This window comes from Chinchilla lanigera, unplaced genomic scaffold, assembly GCF_000276665.1.
Source record: "Chinchilla lanigera isolate Chin_1 unplaced genomic scaffold, ChiLan1.0 scaffold00005, whole genome shotgun sequence".
Lineage (NCBI taxonomy): Eukaryota > Metazoa > Chordata > Mammalia > Rodentia > Chinchillidae > Chinchilla > Chinchilla lanigera.
The window spans coordinates 30,305,559-30,325,808 of NW_004955406.1; the positions used below are offsets into that span (position 1 = coordinate 30,305,559).

General features: G+C 37.3%; 1 long non-coding RNA gene across 1 annotated transcript; it reads right to left on the minus strand.

Moving 5' to 3' along the window:
• Window positions 1-388: 388 nt before the first annotated feature.
• Window positions 389-19,999, minus strand: LOC106150127. Its single transcript, XR_001236749.1, has 3 exons — window positions 19,960-19,999; window positions 6,991-7,112; window positions 389-627 (listed from the first exon to the last, which is right to left on the minus strand). It is a non-coding gene; the product is annotated as an uncharacterized LOC106150127 (long non-coding RNA).
• Between the last annotated feature and the right edge of the window lie 251 nt (window positions 20,000-20,250).

A 20,250-nucleotide genomic window follows, 5' to 3' on the forward strand; every position in this document is an offset into this window, starting at 1 on the left:
CCAAAGCTCAACCATCTAAAAACTATTAGTCAAAGTATTTACATAAAGTAGTGTCCAAGAACTTAAAGTTTCTGAGCTTACTCCAATTCCTGAGCACAGAATGCTGCACTAGAATAACTCATCAGAAGAGTACACTTCGTTCATCTCTTCCTCACATTCTGTTCCTCTCTTGTTCCTGCGGCCTGTCAAAATGGAGCCTCGCTGTAACAGGCAAGCAGGAACAATACTAAAAGACTAAAATTCACAAACAGCCCAGAAATGATGAAGTTATAAATCCAGAACCCATAACCCAGAAAGTTTTTCAGGCTCCATGACGTTAACAAAGAAATAAAAGATCTGAGGAAAACATTTCCAGTGCATTACTGTTGGTCATGATGCTTTTATTTAGTAATAACAGTAAATCTGATTTAAATTCATCAAATAAAAATAAATAAAAACAAAAAACAAAGGAGAAAAGCTTGCATAGAATAGGTATTGACTTCAGTCAGGATTTGACCCACAAACCACTAGGCGCCTGCTGCTATTCCCCCAGCTGTCCTCTCCTCTGCCATCCTTGCTGTCTGTCTGGCTTCCTTCACAATCGGAAGAACTGTAGCAACTCCAAGCTTCAGTCTCATACCACATTATCTGGAAGAAACCAGAGCATTTCTCCCAGTTGTTCTCTGAAAGAGACTGGGGGTTTTAATACTGATGCAACAGGTGCATTGAAGTCAAGGGATTTAAAAAGTGACCATAGTATTGTTAGTGATTATTGGCTAGCTTGCCTATTACTAGTGCAATTGTTACTGTAATAAGAAAAATAAAAATCCACCTGTGTACAATTCACATAGATAAGCTTGTATAATTGAATAGGGCAGGGGATGTGCTCCATGGTAGAGAGTTTGCCTAATACACATGAGGCCCTTGGCTTGATCCCCAGCACCATGAAAACTAAAAGTTAAAAAAAAAAAAAAAACTGGCTATGACTAATAAGTTATTTTCAATAATGCAAGCATAAATGCTAGTCATAGTTAGCTCCCAGGTGGCAGAAAGAAGCAGTAACTAGATCTTGGTTAAGAACATAAGTACAGTAGCAGGCAGGCTTAGAATCAAATCCCACCTCCTCTTAAACAAGCCAAATAACATCTATAAGCCTCTTTTTCTTCTCTGCTAAATGGGGACACTTTTAGCACTCTGAACAGATATAATGAATGTAAAAGCATTCTCCCAGTGCCTGTCACAGGGTAAAGCACTCAGTAAATGTCAATTTTTAGAGATTATTTCAAAAAATTTTTATTGGTACACTTTTGATATCATGTTCGTGTTCATCATAGGGAATTTGTACCTGTACATAATATATCTTGATTTTTCTTTTTTTTCCCACTCTCTTCACTTCCCTTCACTCCTTCTTCACCTCCCCATGTACAGTAGCTTGGTTTGCACTTTTCTTCTTCCATTCTCTTTTTCTCCTTTGCACTTTCCTCCCTTCCCCTTCACCCCTGCTGGTTCCCCTTCCCATTTGAACATTTTTTTCCTACTTCCCAATATCTATCATCCATTTTGGCCCTTTTTTACCCTTCTACTTTCTCACACAAGAAAGACAATGTAGTATTTAAGTATGTGTGTCCAATTTATTTCACTTAGAAGTATGGTCTCAAGGTGCATCCATTTACCTAAAAATGTCCCAAGCTTATCCTTCTTTATGACACAGTAGTATGCCATTGTATTTAAAAACCACATTTTCTTTGTCCATTCATCCTCTGATAGGCATATGGGCTGTTTCCAAGATTTAGCTATTACAAACTGTGCTGCTATAAATATAGGTGCATATATCACTTTGGTATTATGCTTTTAACGCTTGGGAAGATACTAAGAAGGGGAAGAGCTGGGTCAAATACAACTCTAGTTTTAGTTTTTGGCGGAATGTCCATACTGATTTTCATGGTGGAAGTACCAATTTACACTCCCAACAGTGGAGAAGAGTTCCTTTCCCCTCACAGCCTCACCAGCATTTGTTATTGGTTGTTTTTTGACAATAGCCATTCTTTCTGGAGTGAGACAGGATCTCAGCATTGTTTTAATTTGCATTTCTCAAATGACCAGTGATGTTGGGAATTTTTTCACATATTTATTTACTGTTTGTACTTCTTTGTCTGAGAAATGCCCATTCATTTCAGATGACCAGTTTTGGATTGGGTTTTTGAACTAGGGAGTCTGAGTTTGTTTGTTTGTTTAATTCTTTGTATAGTCTACATATGTGTCTGGAGAAAAAACTGGTCCTTTTCTGAGGAATAGCTGGTAAAAAGTTTTTCACATTCTATAGATTGTCTCTTCCCCCTGTTGGTAGTTTCTTTTGCTGTCCAAATCTTTTTAATATGATGAGATCCCAGTTGTTGATACTTTGTAACTGTGCAACTGGGGTTTTGTTCATAAAGTGTTTGTCAACACCAATGTCTTCAAGAGTTTTATGTATTCTATTTCCATCAGATTGTTTCTGTTTTAATATTTAGATGTTTGACATATTCAATTTTAGTTTAGTGCAGTGAGTGATATGGGTCTAGTTTTAATCTTCACCATGTGCAAAGCCAATTTCCTAGCACCATTTATTAGACCTTATTATTAGTAGAACTTAAAGAAGCCTAAAACTCTTATAACTATCAGACACAGATTTGAGAACTGGAAGTTAATCTGTGGGGGAAAAAATGGGCTGAAAAATACCTTAAGACCAAAGCTGAGCTGATGACAAGAAACTGTAGGAGGTCAGAAGCAATGATCATTAGGAAAAGTCCAACTCATAAGAGCCAATCTAAGGTAAACAAGCAGCATGGAGGAGAGTGCTGTGTTCACAAGGTCAAATCAAGAGGGCCCTGAGCACTGCATCGGCAGACTTCTAACATGCTTTTTTTTTTTTTTGGTGGTTCCAGGAATTGAATTCATGACCTCACACTTCCTGGACAGGCACTTGCACCACTGAGCTATACCCCCAATCACTAACATGCTTTTCATAGGAGCAAGATATGTAATACTGTGGATATAGTTCATAAGTTTAAGGAAATGCTCTGGGCAATTTGGATTTATTTCCAACCAGCAAAATCCATCTAATTAGTATTATGGGAGATATAATTTCTCCCTTAGGGGAGAAAACAACATCACCCCAACATTCTTAAAAAATTGTCAACACGGACCCTGTCAGCTATGCTCTCCAAATGACATAAAAGCACATGTCCAATTGCAGAATGAAGATAAATGCAATTCCATAATAGGACTTCTGAAGGGAGAAAAAGAGACTGAGAAAGAACAGAAAATTGGTGTGCACTCTCATCAACAAGCACTAAGAGTCCTCAGGACAAGGTGAGGAAGATTGTTCAGCACTGCAGAGAGAGCCCAAGACTGGAAGCCAGGCAGACCAGGGCCTCCTTCCCATTTAAAATATAATGTGACATCAGTAAGTGATCTAACCTTTCTGCTTTGGATGAGTCACCTATAAAAATAGAAATAATAGTAAACCACAATTCTGATACTGTGGGAGGATAAACGTGTGCAAGGCATAGTACCTGTTCATCACGATGCACAAACAGAGAGGGAAAAGACTACCTGGAATCCAGTACAGAATTTGAAAATGAAATATTGAGAGTACAGATGTATTTCTCTAGGAAACATGAAATAAGATGTTAATGCTGATGAGGGAAATCAAGTTTTTATCCAAGAAATAGAGCTTGAGTTTGGCCTTGAATTATGAACAAGAATTTGAACCATTTAAGTGAAGGAGAGAGAAGGAACAAGGTTGGAGGTTTAATATTCTATGTATTATCAGGACTTACACTTTTATAGGCATAATTTCCAGATTCATCATCTTTTTTTAAAATCCCCAAAACTTTTAACATGGGCAAATGGACTACTTAGTCCCCATTTTATTTTTATTTTTGATAAGATATATTAATTATACATATTCTAAGTTTTTTCATGATCATTATCTATAGTTCCCTTGCTGTATAACAGCACACCAGAACTTCTATCAAACTATAACTTGGTATCCACTAATTAATTGCACATACTAATGGCATTCAGTGTGACATTTCATGGCAACTGTACAGTACACACTGATCAAGCCAAGGCAGTTAGCATTTTCCTCTCCTTACCAATTCTTGATGTTTAGAGTTTTTTAGTCCCTTTCTTCTAGATGTTCATAAAGTATATAATAGGTTTTTGTGAACTATAGCCATCACCCTGTACTGCAGAGCACCAGACCTTATTCCTTCTCTCTAGCTGTGTTTTGGTACACCCATTAGCCCGCCTCCCTTTATCTGTCTCCATCTCTCCCTTTCCGGCCTGAAGTAATCACTATTCTACTACTTTCTGCTTGAGTTTGGGTTTCCACACAAGAGAGAAAACAAGCAGTTTCTGTTTTCCTTTCTCTGTTTGGCTTCCCATTTTAATACAGATAAGGAATTTGAGTCTCAGTGACTTCCTAACTTATCAGTCAACTAGTACCATACTGGAAATTAGACCTGCTGACTCCCCAGCACCCTGTCCACATTGCTGAGCTCTCCCCATGAGCACTTGGGAGCCCTTGTTACACAGGACTCTGCATACCAACTCAAAATATTTTACTTAGTTGGTTTCTGGGCAGAAGACTTGAATAAAACAGAAATTCCAAGTGGCTGTCCATTAACTATCCACTGAAGAGGATAGTTGCTGAGGCTGGTTCTACATATTAAGAAACTTGAATATGAAATCCAGTTAAAACACTCTAGTAATGCTGCATATTTGAGTTTCAAAACATAAGCTTTATAAAGTTATTTGGGGTACATAAGAACTAAATAGTTCATAAGAAATAGATCTATGACTGTTAATTAATCACAAGATTAACATAAGCCTTAGTGCTAGGTAGCTGCTACAAATAAATGTCCTGTTTGGCTGTGTTACCAGAAAATTAATATCCAGAACAAGACTGAGAGGCTGTGAGTATAGCTCAGTGGTAGAGTGATCATCAAGCATGTGAGATGTGGGTTCAATCAGCAGCTGCACCAAAAACAAAACCAAAATTACCTGGGGGACTGAGGCAGGAAGATAGCAAGTTCCAGGCCAGCCTGAGCAACTTAGTAAGACCCAGTCTCAAAATAAGATAAAAACCAAAAAAGGGGCTGGGATATAGCTCAATAGAAGAGAACCTCTGCTTTCAATCCCCAGTAATGCAAAGAAAAAGAAAAGAAGAAAACTTTCAAAGACAGGTACAAGACCATTCATATGCTTCTGATACCACCCCAAGAATGTATCTACTGCCAGTGTTAAGTTTTTTAAAGGATATAACTGGTAAGCTAAAATGCTATAAAACAGAATAATTAGGATCGTAGTTAAGGGCCTAAAAAGAACTACATGTGGTTTGTTTTGAGGAAACTGGAAATTTAACAGGACTTAGAGGAGGGAGGGAGATAGATTTCTCAGGGCAGAACAAGGATCTGTTGTGAGACTGCTCAGTGTATTGGCCATATATGGACATTTTCCCCCAAATTAAGTATCTTCCTAAAGTATTAACTTTGATGCTCTGTGTGTACAACCAATAGCAGGGAGGGGAGGTGTGTGTTACTAAAACTTGCTGTACTGGGAAACAGATGTGCTTAGAGGGCTTTAAGATCTGTAAATATTTCTTAGGTGTTTTGTTGTTGTTTTTTGTTGGGTTTTTTTTTTGGTGTGTGTGTGTGTGTGGTGCTAGAGATCGAACCCAGGGCCTCAGACATGCCAGGAAAGGGCTCTACAAGTCTGCTACATCTGCAGGCTGAGTTCATAATTTTATGTACACATAGACATATTGAAATATGTATATAAATTTTTAGCAAATAATAATAGTGTCTATGAAAAGCGGCAGTTTATTGTAGCTCATTTATTCAGAATTGTACTGAATTTTATTTATTTCTTCTCAATGTATCAGTGCAAAGCTCTATTTTACAAATATGGTGAAAAGTGGCAATATACAGTGACAGTAATTTATAAACCACACATTCTCATTTTTTATAACAATTTACCCAGATGAGAATTTTTGGTAATATTTTATTTCTTCTATAGGTCCTATAATTAAAATTGTTACTTTCAAAATAATTTGTTAACATATTCAAATCTTCCTATTTCTCATAATTTACATAATTTAATGAGCTTTAAGAGAGAAATCGCCATAAAATTGAACTTTTTGGAAAAAGGTTTTGTAAATATTTTTCTTCGTCTCTGTTCTGTATTCTATTGTTTTTTCAAGAAATATATATATAAGGGAAGAAGACATTACATTTTAACTTTTAAATTACCTTCTATTTTTACAAAAAAAAACTCATAGACCCTTTCATTATTGTAACTTTTTTCTAACTTGTTTTCATCTGCACACTTGCCCAAATTAATGCTTATGTGATTTATCACATCTTGAACTGTGAAGAATTTGACTATATAACAAATGCCTATGTATTAGTCATCAGTCTGTGTACATGATAAAAATCAATCCTATTATTTACTGTGCTGTTAATTGAAGCTTTTACCAGCCTGGTATGTCTATATTTAGAAAATAAGATTATATCACTGTGTAGCATCTCAATCAGCACTCAGGTATCCATCAAGATGTTCAAATCAGACTTAATGTATATATTATTATGTTCTTATTCTGTAGCAATTGCTAACCCAAGTAGTATATAAATGATGTTTTATCCACACACCTTCTTCCTTGGTCAAAAATGCAAAACATTTATTAAACATAGAATGTATACAAATTTCTTTTCCATTCATAAAAGAAATACAAATAAGTAAAATTTGTGAAAAGCTTTTAATAGTCTTAAAATGGTTGATGAAAAAAATGCTATTTGTGAAGACATAACTAAGAATACTATAAAATATTTTACAATGACAGTTAAGTGAGTAATCATAACTAAAATTAAAATTCTTTTTGACAAAATTCTCTCATTTTTTCCATCTCTTATGTCATAGATTTCTCCTTTCGGTCAAATGAACTTAAAGACCACATAATATACAAACCATAGGACTATTTGTTGGCCATTTACTGCTGCTGTAGAGGAACTGCTTCTTGCTTACAGGTACCCATTTCAATATGATTTCATGACTTCCACTTTAAATATCTTTACAGTAGAGTAGAAATCCTGTTAAAACATGAAAAGGAATTTTTCAGTTGGCTTTGAACAATTGTGGTCAGTTTTGTTGGTTTTTTTTTTAAATGCGGACATTCTGTTCTAGTCCTATTTATATTTAGGGAGATTTCTTTTACTGCAGTTCTTCAAAGATTAATTTTATTTATTTTATTTGCCAGTGACGCATAATGTCGAATAGGGTCAGACACAGTAGTTCTAAAATGGGGTGGTTTATGTAGAAACTTAATATCCAATTGAAACAAAAGTGATTAATACTTTTATATTGAATCTTAATATCTGAAGGAATTGCACAAAATTTTTCCTCCAACATGAGGCAGGAAAATAGGTTTGGTTGGCTGTTGGTTTTGGTTTTTTTGTTTTGGGTTTTTTTTTTTTTTTTTTTGGTTTTTTTCCAGTACCAGGAACCGAACTCACAACCTTGCGCTTGCCAGGCAGGCGCTGTGCCGCTGAGCTAAATCCCCAGCCCTGGTTTTGGTTTTTTTGTATGTGGTGTTGGAGACTGAACTCAGGGCTTCATGGATGCTAGGCACGTGTTCTACCACTGACTTAATACTCTCAGTCCACAGCTTCTGTTAATGTAGAAAGAAAGAGAAAGAAGAAAGAAATGAAAGAAAGAAGAAAGAAAGAAAGAAAGAAAGAAAGAAAGAAAGAAAGAAAGAAAGAAAGAAAGAAAGAAAAAGAAGGAAAGAAAGAAAGAAATTGGTAGATTATTGACACCAATAAAATGACCAAAATAACTTAGCAGTAATGAAAACTGATCTCAGCCCTCCATTTTTCAGCTCAGCTCTTTTCATCGATAGAGTTGCGTATTTTAACTAGCATTCTTCTTATAGCCCACTATTAACAGATTATAAATCCTGGTCCATATCTGTTAAGAAGCAAGGATAAGACCAGGTTTAAGTGATTTTTAAACAATAAATATGTATAAATCATTTTTTAAATATCTATCGAGCCTATAGCCTGATTATTTTTAAATTTTAGCTTATTAGTACATGTGTGTAGTAGGTTTAAATTCTTGCAGGAAGTTGGTACATGCGCATACACATCTAAATTCCTTTTTTCATCTCCTTTCCTTTCTCTTCCTCCCTCCTCCTTGCATCCCTTGATTTCCCTTCCTCTTTTTTCTCTTTTATTTTGTTTTCTGTCCATGTTCACAGTACATTATGTTCACATTCCTCATGTGGAGCTGGTACTTGTACCTAGCACATAAATTAGAGAAGGACAAGGATAATGAAAGTTCTCAGCCAGTTTAGTCTATTAGCTTCCTTGAAGGCTGGCTGCATGGTAGAAGAGCTAGAGATGAGCAACCAGTCAAAGCAATCAGCCAGAGACGGCATGGTTTGAAACACAGACATTAAACCATATCTTAACATTAACCAAACCGTTAATATGAGAGGGTGAAATTCTATTAAGTCCAAATCTGTAGTGATAACAAAAGAGTTTTAGAAAAATTAGAGTTGAAAAGTAGAAATGAGTCCTGTTTTAGGATCCCAAATAATGATTTCAATCTGGTCAAGAAACAAAAGCTCTTCAGGGCATCATAGCTTCATTGAAGATGCCTTCAAAAAAATAAAAAATTTAAAGAAAAGAAGATGCCTTCAAAATATTCAGTTTCGTTTGTTGGTTTGGTTTTGGTTTTGTTTGGTGATTCTGGGAACTGAACTCAAGTCCTCACCCAGGCCAGGCAAACACTCTACCATGAACCATATATTCCCAGACCTTTTTGTCTTTTACTTTGAGGCAGTGTCTTGATAAATTTCCCAGGCTGGTCTAGAACTTGCAGTCCTCCTACCTCAACCTCTAAAGTAACTGGGATTCTACGTATGCATGACCATGTCCCGTTCCCCTCACTTATTCTCTGTTCACCAAATTCCTAGACAATATTTTGTTCTTTGGTGCAAAGTTCCAGGAGCACAATGGATCAGCTCTTATAAACTAATACATGTGTGAATGTGTTTAGCATAAATCCATTCAGTTTCTGAAACAAAAAAACTATACTGGGAACCAAGTTGTATCAACTTATGATACTTGAGTCAGATTGTCAACCTTCTCTATTACACTTCTCAGGTGCATTTCTACAGATGCTGTGGTTCATGAGGCTGCTTCACACCTCAGCACATCAGTGTTGGGATGAGGCCTCTGGATGGTGTGGCGGTCATGGCAGCAGAGCCCTGTGAACAGATGAAAACCATCTCCTGGGAGTAGGTGTTCACACTCAGGAGACTCAGGATGAATCACCAATATAACGGGTTGAGTTATTATAAAGCAAAGTTACCCCTCATATTTTGTTGCTTTCATATGTGTAAGCTTACCCTTCTGCTTCCTGCTATGAGTTGAAGCTACACAATCTCCTCACTGATCAAATGAAACTGAGAAAATGCCAGCACCTTGGGACTGGGATTTTCAGCTTTCAGATCTCTGAGCCAAAATAAGTCTTTTTTTTAAATAAATTTTCTAGCCTCAGATATTCTGTTACAGCAACAGAAAACAGTGCACAAAAATACATGCCAATGAACCATCTAGTATACTTCACAAACAGACTTCTGTTGGCACAAGTAGAATCTAAAAATTTAAGTTACATCTACGTAAGTGGGCATAGAGATTTTTTTTTAATATCAGAAGCCAAATTACATAGAAACTTAAAAGACTAAAGCATTCCATTTATGAAACAAATATGTAAAATCACAAACTCTTAGAAGGAAATAAATATTAAACATTTTCTGTGTGTGAATCACATGCAAATAAAAAAGACAGTTCTAGTTTTAGGCAGGTCACAATCTACATGGGTAGTTATGTCCATGAAAATAAAGTCAACTAACAAATCAATATATGATATCAAAGTGAATGGGGTATCTGTGTAGACTAGGGACAAAGGAACAAGTTTTAGTTAAGCTAGCATTTACAGGAAAGGGATGGAAAACAGGCAATAAGAAACTATGCTCCCAGGTAGCAATCAAGAAGACAAAAAGTGTTTCTGGAGAATAAGTAGACATGTTAGACTTTAGCACTGAGTTTAGTTAAAATTCAGTGGAGGATAAGGCTAGAAAAGTAGTCAGGGGTCCGATTTTTAGGGGTCAGCTATTAAGTATAAAAGATTTCAAATTTAGATTATATTCAATCTTTCTCCCACTAGAGGAAAGGAAAAAAATGTGTGTGTGTGTGTCTAAAACTGAGTTGAGTTGGGCTCTTGAAATGTAAAACAACTAAAAGGTTTTACTAATGACATGACGTGAGAAAACAATGTCTTAAAATGATTTAACTAGCTAAGCTAGATGCTCTAAATGGAGTAAAGGCTGATAGTAGGGAGGCCACTTATGAATAAGAAAAATTAACCCTACTGTATATTTGTTTTAGTAGAAGCTAAGCACCTCTTACTAGTTTATTTTTAAAGGCAACATGGTAGTTAGGTCAGCACTCTCAAAGATGCTCACATAGTAATTAGCCCATCACGTGACCATGTGAACACAGGTTACATTAAACAAATATGGTAATTATGATGTTTGTAATTATTATCCACAGCAGCACCTCAGTTGCTGCCAAATATTTCTACCAAACTTAGGAAGTGTTAGGGCATGTATTCTGGAGCTCCCAATTAAAAGAATTTCCTGGAGGAAGAAAAGCAAAACTTTTCTGCAGAAGGTGTCTTGTAAAATTTAAATTACTATCATTGTGGATCCATTATAATGCTAAAATTAGTATGTAAAAATTTTCAATGGAAATTTAGGCTTACTCTAACATTTAAGGTACTTTTTACAAAAACTAAGGGCAAATGTGGCATTTTGGCTTCAGATTCTCATAAACAGCAGAACTTTAAAAAAAAAAAAAAGGAGGAAACATTTGAGATTAAATTGGTCTTGTTTTTGTTTTTAATCATGACTGCACTTGTAAATTACAAATATAGGCTTGCTTTTAGGATAAAAGTCACATGGGAACGTTTATATTTTATAACTTTGGGCTGTTCCTAGGAAGGATGCTGCACCCGCTCAACAGATATTCTAATCATCACAAAATTAGTACAACTAATCTTCAAATGGAAACCAGACTGCATCTGGTCGCTGACCAAGAAGAAGATTAAAAAGCAAGCTACACTATTTCTCAGGGAGGACAAGAAGCCAAAAGGCACATTTATCAGCTCTTAATCTCAATAAGACCTGCCTTGAAACAAGACTTTCCTCCCCATGCCTACTTTAAACAGTCAATAATTAGGAGATTAGAAGGAGCCAAGAAAAGAGGGCCTGGGAATATTTGGAGACATTAATGAGCCTTCTTGTAAGAATCTGAATGCACTGCAATGTGCAGAATGATTTAAAAATGAATAAAAATCTTTCATCAATAAAGTTCAAGACACTTTTCTTGGTCCACACCTGTCATCCCAACAATCTGGGAGGCTGAGGAAGGGGGATCACAAGTTTGAATCCAGCCTGAGCAAATGAGGGAGACCCTGTCTCAAAGTAAAAATTAAGAAAGAATTGAGGATATAGCTCAGTGGAAGGCCCTGGGCTCAATTCCCAAATAATGCAAATAAATATGAAATGGTTTAATTTGCCAATAAATAGAGCTAAGTATGGGCATAGATTAAGAGAGCAGTCATCTAGTTAGATTTGAGAGACACAAAAAAAACTCAACACTATTTTATGCACAGTACAAATCAGCCAGCAAACTGAGCTTTAGGCATTTTACCAGGTTACTATTAATAAGCAAAAGCTTCACTTAGGGAAGAAAACTTGGAAGACATTAGATTTCCCAAAGCACTTGTTAGTCCATTTACTGATTAACAAATATTTTCAGTATCTACCATTCTAGGTTAAAGGAATAAACAGCAGAATAAAAGGAAGTCCTCCCTCATTAAATTTATGTACTAGTGGGGCTGGAAACAGTAAACAAATCATATGGCAGACAAGCAATACAATGAGGAAAAATAAACAGACTAAGAGTGATAGTGAGGGTGAGGAGGGAGAGTCCAATATTTTATTGGGTGGTTATGGAAAGCCTCTCCACAAAGGAGCCCCCCAGACAGGAAGGTGAAGGAATGGAAGGTGTAAACAAATCAAGAGGAAGAGTGATTCACACAGGGGAATAACAAATGAAAGACCCTAAGGCAGAACAGCCCTTGGATTGTTCTATACATAGCAAATTGGTTAGTGTGATTGGAGTGGAGGCAAGAAAGAGAATAGAGGAAGTAGTTCACAAAGGTGCGAGGGTGGTGGGGTATCAGAAAGGTTATATAAAACCTTCTAAGCTGGAATAAGCAGTTTAGTTTCTACTATTAGGGAAAAGCCATTTGATGGTTTTGAGGACAAGAATGATGTGCTATTTTAAGCGGATAACAGAGGCAGCTGTGTGGGCCATCAGTGGAGGAGACAGGAGCAGGGACACTGCGGGACAATGTGGAAGTCACTAGTTATCACCTTGACAAGGGAATTTCCCGTGCAGAAGTGGAAAAGAATGCGAGATCCCAATGGGTTGAGGGAGAATTGGAGGAGAAGAACCAGCTGTTGCAATCAGTAATTGAACTGGAAGAAGATCCCGACTTGAAGGAAGGAGAGGGCAGGGGACCCAAGAAGAAGTGGTTGTATGTGTTATATATTTTCTAGACAGATCTGCAAGATTTGTACCTAAGGAGTACAGAACCATAGGTGAAGGTTAGGTTTTTAGGCTCACCAGATTTGAGATAAGGAAATTTTGGAGAAGCTAAAAATGAGGGAGCGAGGGGAGGGTGAAATCAACAGTAATTTTGCACATATTACATTTGAAATACTTATTAGATATGTGAATGAAAAAATCAAGTAGCCAATAATGTTCATGGAGTTGCAGAAGGAGGTCCAAGGTAAAACTATAATCTCTGAAGTTACTAGATTTAGAAGAGTGGGGTGGCCATCTAAAGGAATTGGGTGTCAAGAGAAGGGTTGTTAAAATGAAAGGAAAGAAAACTGTGGTGCTTTTAGGTGCTGAGACCTGAGAAAGCCAGCTCCAGCCCAGCCTGGGCAACTGGGAAGTGAGCAACTTAGCAACTGAGCAAGACCCTGTCTCAGAAAAGCGGGGGAAGGGCTGGGGATGTAGCTCAGTGAAAAGGTTCTGGGTCAATCCTCAGGACTATGGGAGGGGAGGAGGATGAAGTGAAAAGAAAAGAGGAAAGGAAAAGAAAAGAAAGGGAAGGGAAGGGGAAAGGAAATAAAGAGAGGACAACTGTAGGAATGCTGTCCCTTTTTACATGGGATTGGCAGGCCCAGTGGACAGTTAAAAGTGATAATTGCTTTAGAAAAGAGTTGAGTGTATTTCTTAATCATACCAAGCTGTTAGCACCATCTTTAAGTATTAATTATAACCCTTCACTGAGCATTCACAATGTAGTAAGCACTATTTTAATAACTTCCAATGTATTTTGCTTTATCCTCTGAGCAGAACTAAGCCCACAATTTATTCATTTATTTAACCACTTCTCATCCATTTGACTAAGAACAAGTATAATATCTGTAGTTCCTAGTTTAATGTTATTTATTTAGTCATTGAACAAACATTGAATTAGAGCTTACTGTGTTCCAAGAACTACATTAGCTGTTGAGGAGAAAGTGAATAATAAAATTTGTAAAAATTGTGAAATATGCATGATATACCAGGCTATTTTCCAACGTTACTATATCTGCAGTTTCATTATTTCTTACACCAACACTGGGAGGTTAGCATTTTTGCCCCCATTTTGTAGAATAGAAAACTGAGATCTGAGAAGTTAAATAAAACCCAGGGGAGCATGTCTGTGATTCAAACTCAGACTGTGGTTTCACTGTTCACTGGGATGTTCCTTGTCTTCTATACTATGCTAGATGATCATCTTTCACATCCCCATCATCAAGATAGACAAAGACAATGAAGATAGACTAAAGAATGAAGGAAAGAATTACAAAAAGATTTAAGATACATCACGTACACGTTTCAACTTCTCACTATGAATGTAATCTATGTTACAAACATGAACTACAAGGAGAAGGAGAAGGAGAAAAGGAGAAGAAGAAGGAGAGGAAGAAGAAGAAGAGGAAGAGGAAGAAGAGGAAGAAGAATAGGGAGATGGTACCTAGAAAAAGGGAGAGAGGGAAGTGGGGAGGGGAGGAGAACAAAAACAACCAAGATATGTTAACCATATGTACCCAGTCCGTAAGATGAATGTAAACATCATGTGCTCCAAATACATACTAACAAAAAAAAAAACAAAAAAAAAAAAACATTGCAAATGTACAACAACAAAATATTGGGTGCTAAATCAGAGAATGATGGGGTAATAGGTCTGAGAAAATCTCCACAGAGGGTAACCAGGGAAAGGCATTCATTAGAAAATTAAACATTTCAACTGAGAGCTAAGGGTGCAAAGGACTGGATTAGGGTGAGGAGAAACTTCCATCTTGAAGGAAGAGTAACATGTACAAAGGACCTGAAGCAGGAAAGAGTTTCACATATTCAAATTTGGGCTGGAGCATAATGGAAAATGTAAGTTTGGCCTGAGGCAAATTGAGAAGGAAAGAAGGGCATGATTAGAAAGAATCTTGAAGGTCCTAACAAGAACATTGGCTTGCATTCTGAATTCATTGAGAAGATATTGAAACCTTTTAGACAAGGGGGAACACACCAAATTTATACTTTAAACACAACTCTCATGCAGTCACAGAAGAACTAGAAGTACTAGGAGGAGAGGGGCAGTGGCAAAAGAGGAAGTGGAGGGAACAGCTGGCAGGTCATATCCTCATAGCCTGAAAGAGATCATGGTGGTAAATGGACATGAAGACAAGGAGCAGGATCTGATGTATATTTTGGAGATGGGATTTATGGGACTTGGTGATGAAATAGATTCTGGGGATGAAAGGAATGCAGGATGAAACGAGCTTATTTTTATTTGAGCTGCTAGGCAGAGAGTGAATCTACTCATTGGAAGGGAGAGATTTTCTTCTTGAGGCAAGGGACATGTTGAGATGAATGAAGAATTCATCTTGCTTTTCAGAATTCTTCATTCTTTCTAATTGGTGGATACATAAAATAGGTAATACAGAATAGGGATGTTCATTTTAGGGAATTGGCACATACATGTAATATATTGTATTAGTCAAAGTTCTCTAGAGAAAGAATTTCTTTTTGAACCGAGTGTAGTGGTACATGCCTATAATTCCAGCTACTCAGGAGGCTAAGGTGGGAGGATTGTGAGTTTGAGGCCAGCCAGGACAATTTAATGAAATTGTTTCAAAATAAAAGGGCTGAAGTTATAGCTTAGTACCCCCTGGGGTTCAACCTCCAGGAAGAAGAAAGGAAAAAAAAAAAAAAAAAAAAAAAACTCTTTGGATAATTGTTAGAAACAGTAAATACTGAACTGAATTTTTGAGTCTAGAGGTGAATAGAGAACCTTGAGCTACAGATATAAGTCAGTCTCAGTAGCATAAAGATGATATTGAAAGTTATGTGCATGGATGAGATAAACTGGGAAGAGTACAATAGGTAACAAGAGGAAGGGAAAAGAAGAGAATCCAGGCACTAAAGAACTTCAGCCTTTGTGTATAGAATGAGAAGGTGGGAAAAGGCTGAGAAAATCATCCAAGGTGATCAGAAGACAAGGGAAACATGGCATCAGTATGACCAGGAAAGGAATCTGTCAAGATATAAAAGCTGAGAAATTATAGCTAAAGCTGATGAGATTGAGAAAAATGAAAACAGAGGGTCTGCTATTGGCTTTAAGTCCCTGCTAGTCAGTAATAAATGTGACGGTATATTTTTAGGAAGTGACTGTGGATCATGAATTGGAGGGAGATGAGTGCACGAGAGGTGAGATGACAGAAGTAACAATTATGGAATGGAGCAAAGAAACAGGAAGAGATATCTATGCCAGTGAGGGCTTTTTCAACATACGAATATGAAACCCTATTCCTATGCTGACAGAACTGATACAGTAGAGGGGAGTGTCATGTATGATAGACAGTACTGAAAGGAAAACACTGTGGATTCCCAAAGAAAGTGAGAGTATGTGTGGTTCATAACTTTAATGCAGAGAATCGCATTTACTATAAGAACACTGCCTCTTTATTAAAGTGGGGAAAATAGGGGCTGGGTGTATAGCTTAATAATAATAGACTGTATGTTTAGCATTCATGAGGTATTGGTTTCAATCCCCAGCACAAAAAAAATAAATAAAGTGCAAAAAGTAGAAAAGGAGGCACACATGTAGGTTTGTTTGTAAGTTTGATAGTGGGAAGGAAGTCAAAGAAATGGGCTGATAAAACCAAAGCCCAAATCTGAAGCCAGACCTGACTTCCAAAGCAGTAGTACTAGTGATAAGCAGCCTTCTTAAAACTGCCATCAGCTGCTGAGCAAGGGTCTCTGCAGAAACGGAAGAATCACTATTTTCCTAGAGCAAAAGTGAAGAGAATTCTGCTTGGACTTGGCTAGAGACATTCAACTTGTTTTTCCATCTTCCTAACAGAGCCATTGCTCAGGTATTTCTTTAAAAAGACCGTAAGAAATAGCTTTCCTTCTCACCAGAAAAAGAGAAAACAGGCAGACTCCTCCTTACCAGAAGTGGAAGATTCATGTCCCACTTCTCTTTTTCTTAGCTCTTTCATGATTAAGTCAATTTTAAATATCTGCTAGTTGTAGGCTTTAAGCTTCTCATTGGTAACTATTGCTCATATCAAATTTGGAAGTTGTTTCAGACCACCGGTTTCTCAGAAACTCCAGTTGTTACAGAGCTTTTCCCCCACTTTCCTCCCCTCCCCCGCCTCCCCTCCCTCATTTCTCTGCTGCTGTTCTTGACCTGTCCTCGCAACTCTACTCACAACCACATCAAAGCTTCCTCACCTGTTCTCTTTCCTTCTCTTTACCATCTACATGTTTCAATAATTTTCTAATTTGAAAGTAAATACCCATCAAAATCCTTAGATTCAAGTCCTATGTTGCACATGGTGATTTTTTTCCCTGTGCTACATTTCATTTTATAGAATAGTTTCTATTATTTTAATTTATATCCAAACCTTACTATCAAGATCACGGCTTATCCTGGACTATTATCTTTTAGTTCTCATTTTGCTCAGTTAGTTCCACCCACTCCTCGTCACTTTCCCCAGCAGTCCTGTCAAAAAATCAATTCGCTGCTTCCTCTGTTATTAAAGTGGATTATCCAGCAATTTTTGCCTTCTATGGGGAGAAATGAAGGTGGAAATAAGCCCTCTCCCACAGATCCCTAACAGAGGCATGGCTGGATCGCTAATGCAGGTACTATACCATTTTAGATAAATTGCAGAGACTGTAGCAATTCAGGCAAACCTCATTAAAATGGAAATGTTCATTATAATTCAAGAGCACTTGCTGAATTGTACATTAGTGTGTCACTAAAAGCATTTGCTTTTAGGGTAATGTGTAATTACTAACATGACTATAATAAATGTGACTTAAGGAAAAGCCCTGCATATAGGACTAGGCTAGGGACAAAGAAACCAAGAAATGAAGGTTTTAGGCTTGCGTAGAGCTCAGAGTTAGATATCAAAGCAGTTTAATTATGGTTGGGCCTGCCATGAATTTATCCAGGAGAAGAATAAAGATACTGTTGATAGTTAGAAGCCATACCCTAAATGTGGTAAACAGAATTGCCCTCACAAATCTAAACTGTGAAATTAGCTCTGAGAGATGGAAGTAATTCCTAAAGGCATCCGCCATAGCACTAAACAATAACTTAGGAAGATGAGAGTTTCTTTTAATCATGTGAACAGAGTTCAACTCTAGCTGAGCTCTCTCAATATGAAAAACAGTGGCACCAACAACTTATTTATATGTCTAAAGACACAAACGAGAAGAAAACAGCTACCAGGTCTTTGTGCGTCCTGTCCCCCGCCATGAGGAGGCCCACCTGAAAGACTGAAAATTCTGTGAGACGTAACCTCTCTGCAGAGAACGTTGATTCAAACTTGAGATTATTTCCCAATGTACGTTTTGATATAATTTCAGGCAGACAAAAAGCTGCAAGAAGCATAGTACAAAGAATTCCTGTATACTTCTCATTCAAATGCTAACATGTTGGTATTTTACATTTGCTATATCCTCTCGTTCTGTTTGTTACGGACTATTTGATCATAAATTTCAGGCATAATGCCTCCTTACCTTTAAATACTTCAGTGTGTATGTTTTGCTTAGCCTCAGTGAAATTATCAAAATGAAGAGATTAGCATTGGTTCAGTGCTATCACCTGTTCTACAGATGTTTGTTTTGTCCTGGGAATCGAACCTAGGACTTTCACACTGAACTACATCCCCAGTCCTTTTTTTATTTTTTATTTTAAGATCGGGTCTCACTAAGTCACTAAACTACCCAGGCTGGGTTCAAACTTGCAATCCTCCTGCCTCAGCTTCCCAGAGTGCTGGGATTCCAGGGATGCACCACCACATATGACTAGTAATGTCCTTAAAACAATAAAAATTCCCATTTGAGCACTCATATTGCCATGTCTCTTTAACCTCTTTTTATCTGGAACAATTCTTCGAGCTCAAGTGGCAGTGAAATTTGAGTAGTACACAGCATTTGATACATAGAATAACCCTCAGTTTGAGTTTGTCTGATATTTCTTTACTATTATTTCTATTATGACCAAGACCTTTCCCTTCTCTCCTGTGATTTTGTTTAGGTATCCGTATCAATGCATCATTGCACATAAATGTATGCAATGGATTATTATCATTGTTTTGATGTTTAAAATAATTGTAGCCACAAGTCAGTGATTTATGTAAAATTCAGATTAGTGACTCTTACTGAAAAATCAGTTGCCTGACAAAACTGAGGCAATAATTTCCCGGACTGAAATATCTGAGCAAATCCTAAACAAGACCTGACTTTTCAAGTTTTCAGATTTCGCTCCTAGTTGACTTCACTTATTTACATTGTCTGATCTGCATGGATGCTTATTTTCACTTTAGTCTCTCCCAAAGACTAGGTTTCTCCTGTAGATGGACAACAGGAAGAACATGAGCTGACTATGTAGGTTTTTAAACCTCTCCATTCTTATAGCAGTAGTTTCGGTACATTGTAATAAATAATGAAGTTGGTGTTCTGGTGCCCACTTAAGTTCTGTTGGATTTTATACAGAGCTAGCTACTCATTCCCTCAAGACTTCTTTAGCTATGGACAACAACTAATGCGTGTCTTTGACCTTCGGTGGAGGACAGATTTCATGGCAGCCAGTCAAGGCGCTACCTGACCCTCTCTGCTCCAGTCAGATTCCATCAGACCACACTGGCACCTCTTCTATCCCCAAATATTTATAGAAACCAAAGCATAAATACTAAACAAGGGCAGTTGTTCGATGAGGGAGAGATGCTTGCAGGCTTAAGCAGGTGGAAATGATGACACAGATGGAAGTTGGTGATTCGTTACCTAAGCAAGTGACTGGGGGCAGAGAAAAAAGAATAGAGAAAGGAGTCAAGGAGGATAGATGAAGTGATCAGAAAACTGATCAAAAACATGAAAGGCTGGCAACAGAGAGAACAAGATCAACGGGCTTATTAGAAAGATGATCTAAAATAGTTTCCATGGTATTTTCAATGTGGTCAATTAAAAGAAACTCCTCTCAAATTGAGAAGAAAAACCCTTAAGGTAAGTTTTAGAGAACAGGGATGCACAAAAGGGGTGAGCAATCCAGAACAAGAGAAGTTTCATCTGTATTTACCGCTGCTCCCTGTTGCTCAAATTATCACCTGAGCTCCTGTCAGATCAGCTGAAGCAACAGATTCTCATAGGAGTGTGTCTTGGTTATTTTTCTCTTGTTGCTGAGACAAAATACCCGACACCCAAAATGAAGGAAGGAAAGGTTTATTTAGCTTACGGTTTGTGGAGGTTTCAGTCTATACTTGGTTGGCTCCGAGGCAGAAGATAACAAAGCAACAAGAGCAAAGGGGGAACGGAAGCAAGCAGCCTCTTTTTCTCCCTTATATTGTAAGAAGGCTACCCCCACCCAGGGGGCGGCACTTACATTGTTAACCTTCTAAACTACTCACACTGATACAATGAATAACCTCCTAGAGCAGGAAGGGTATGTCCTTTGCACCACAGGATGTAGAACTGCTGAGTCACTTAGCCAAACCTCTAGACTCTCCAAGTTGACACAATATATCAA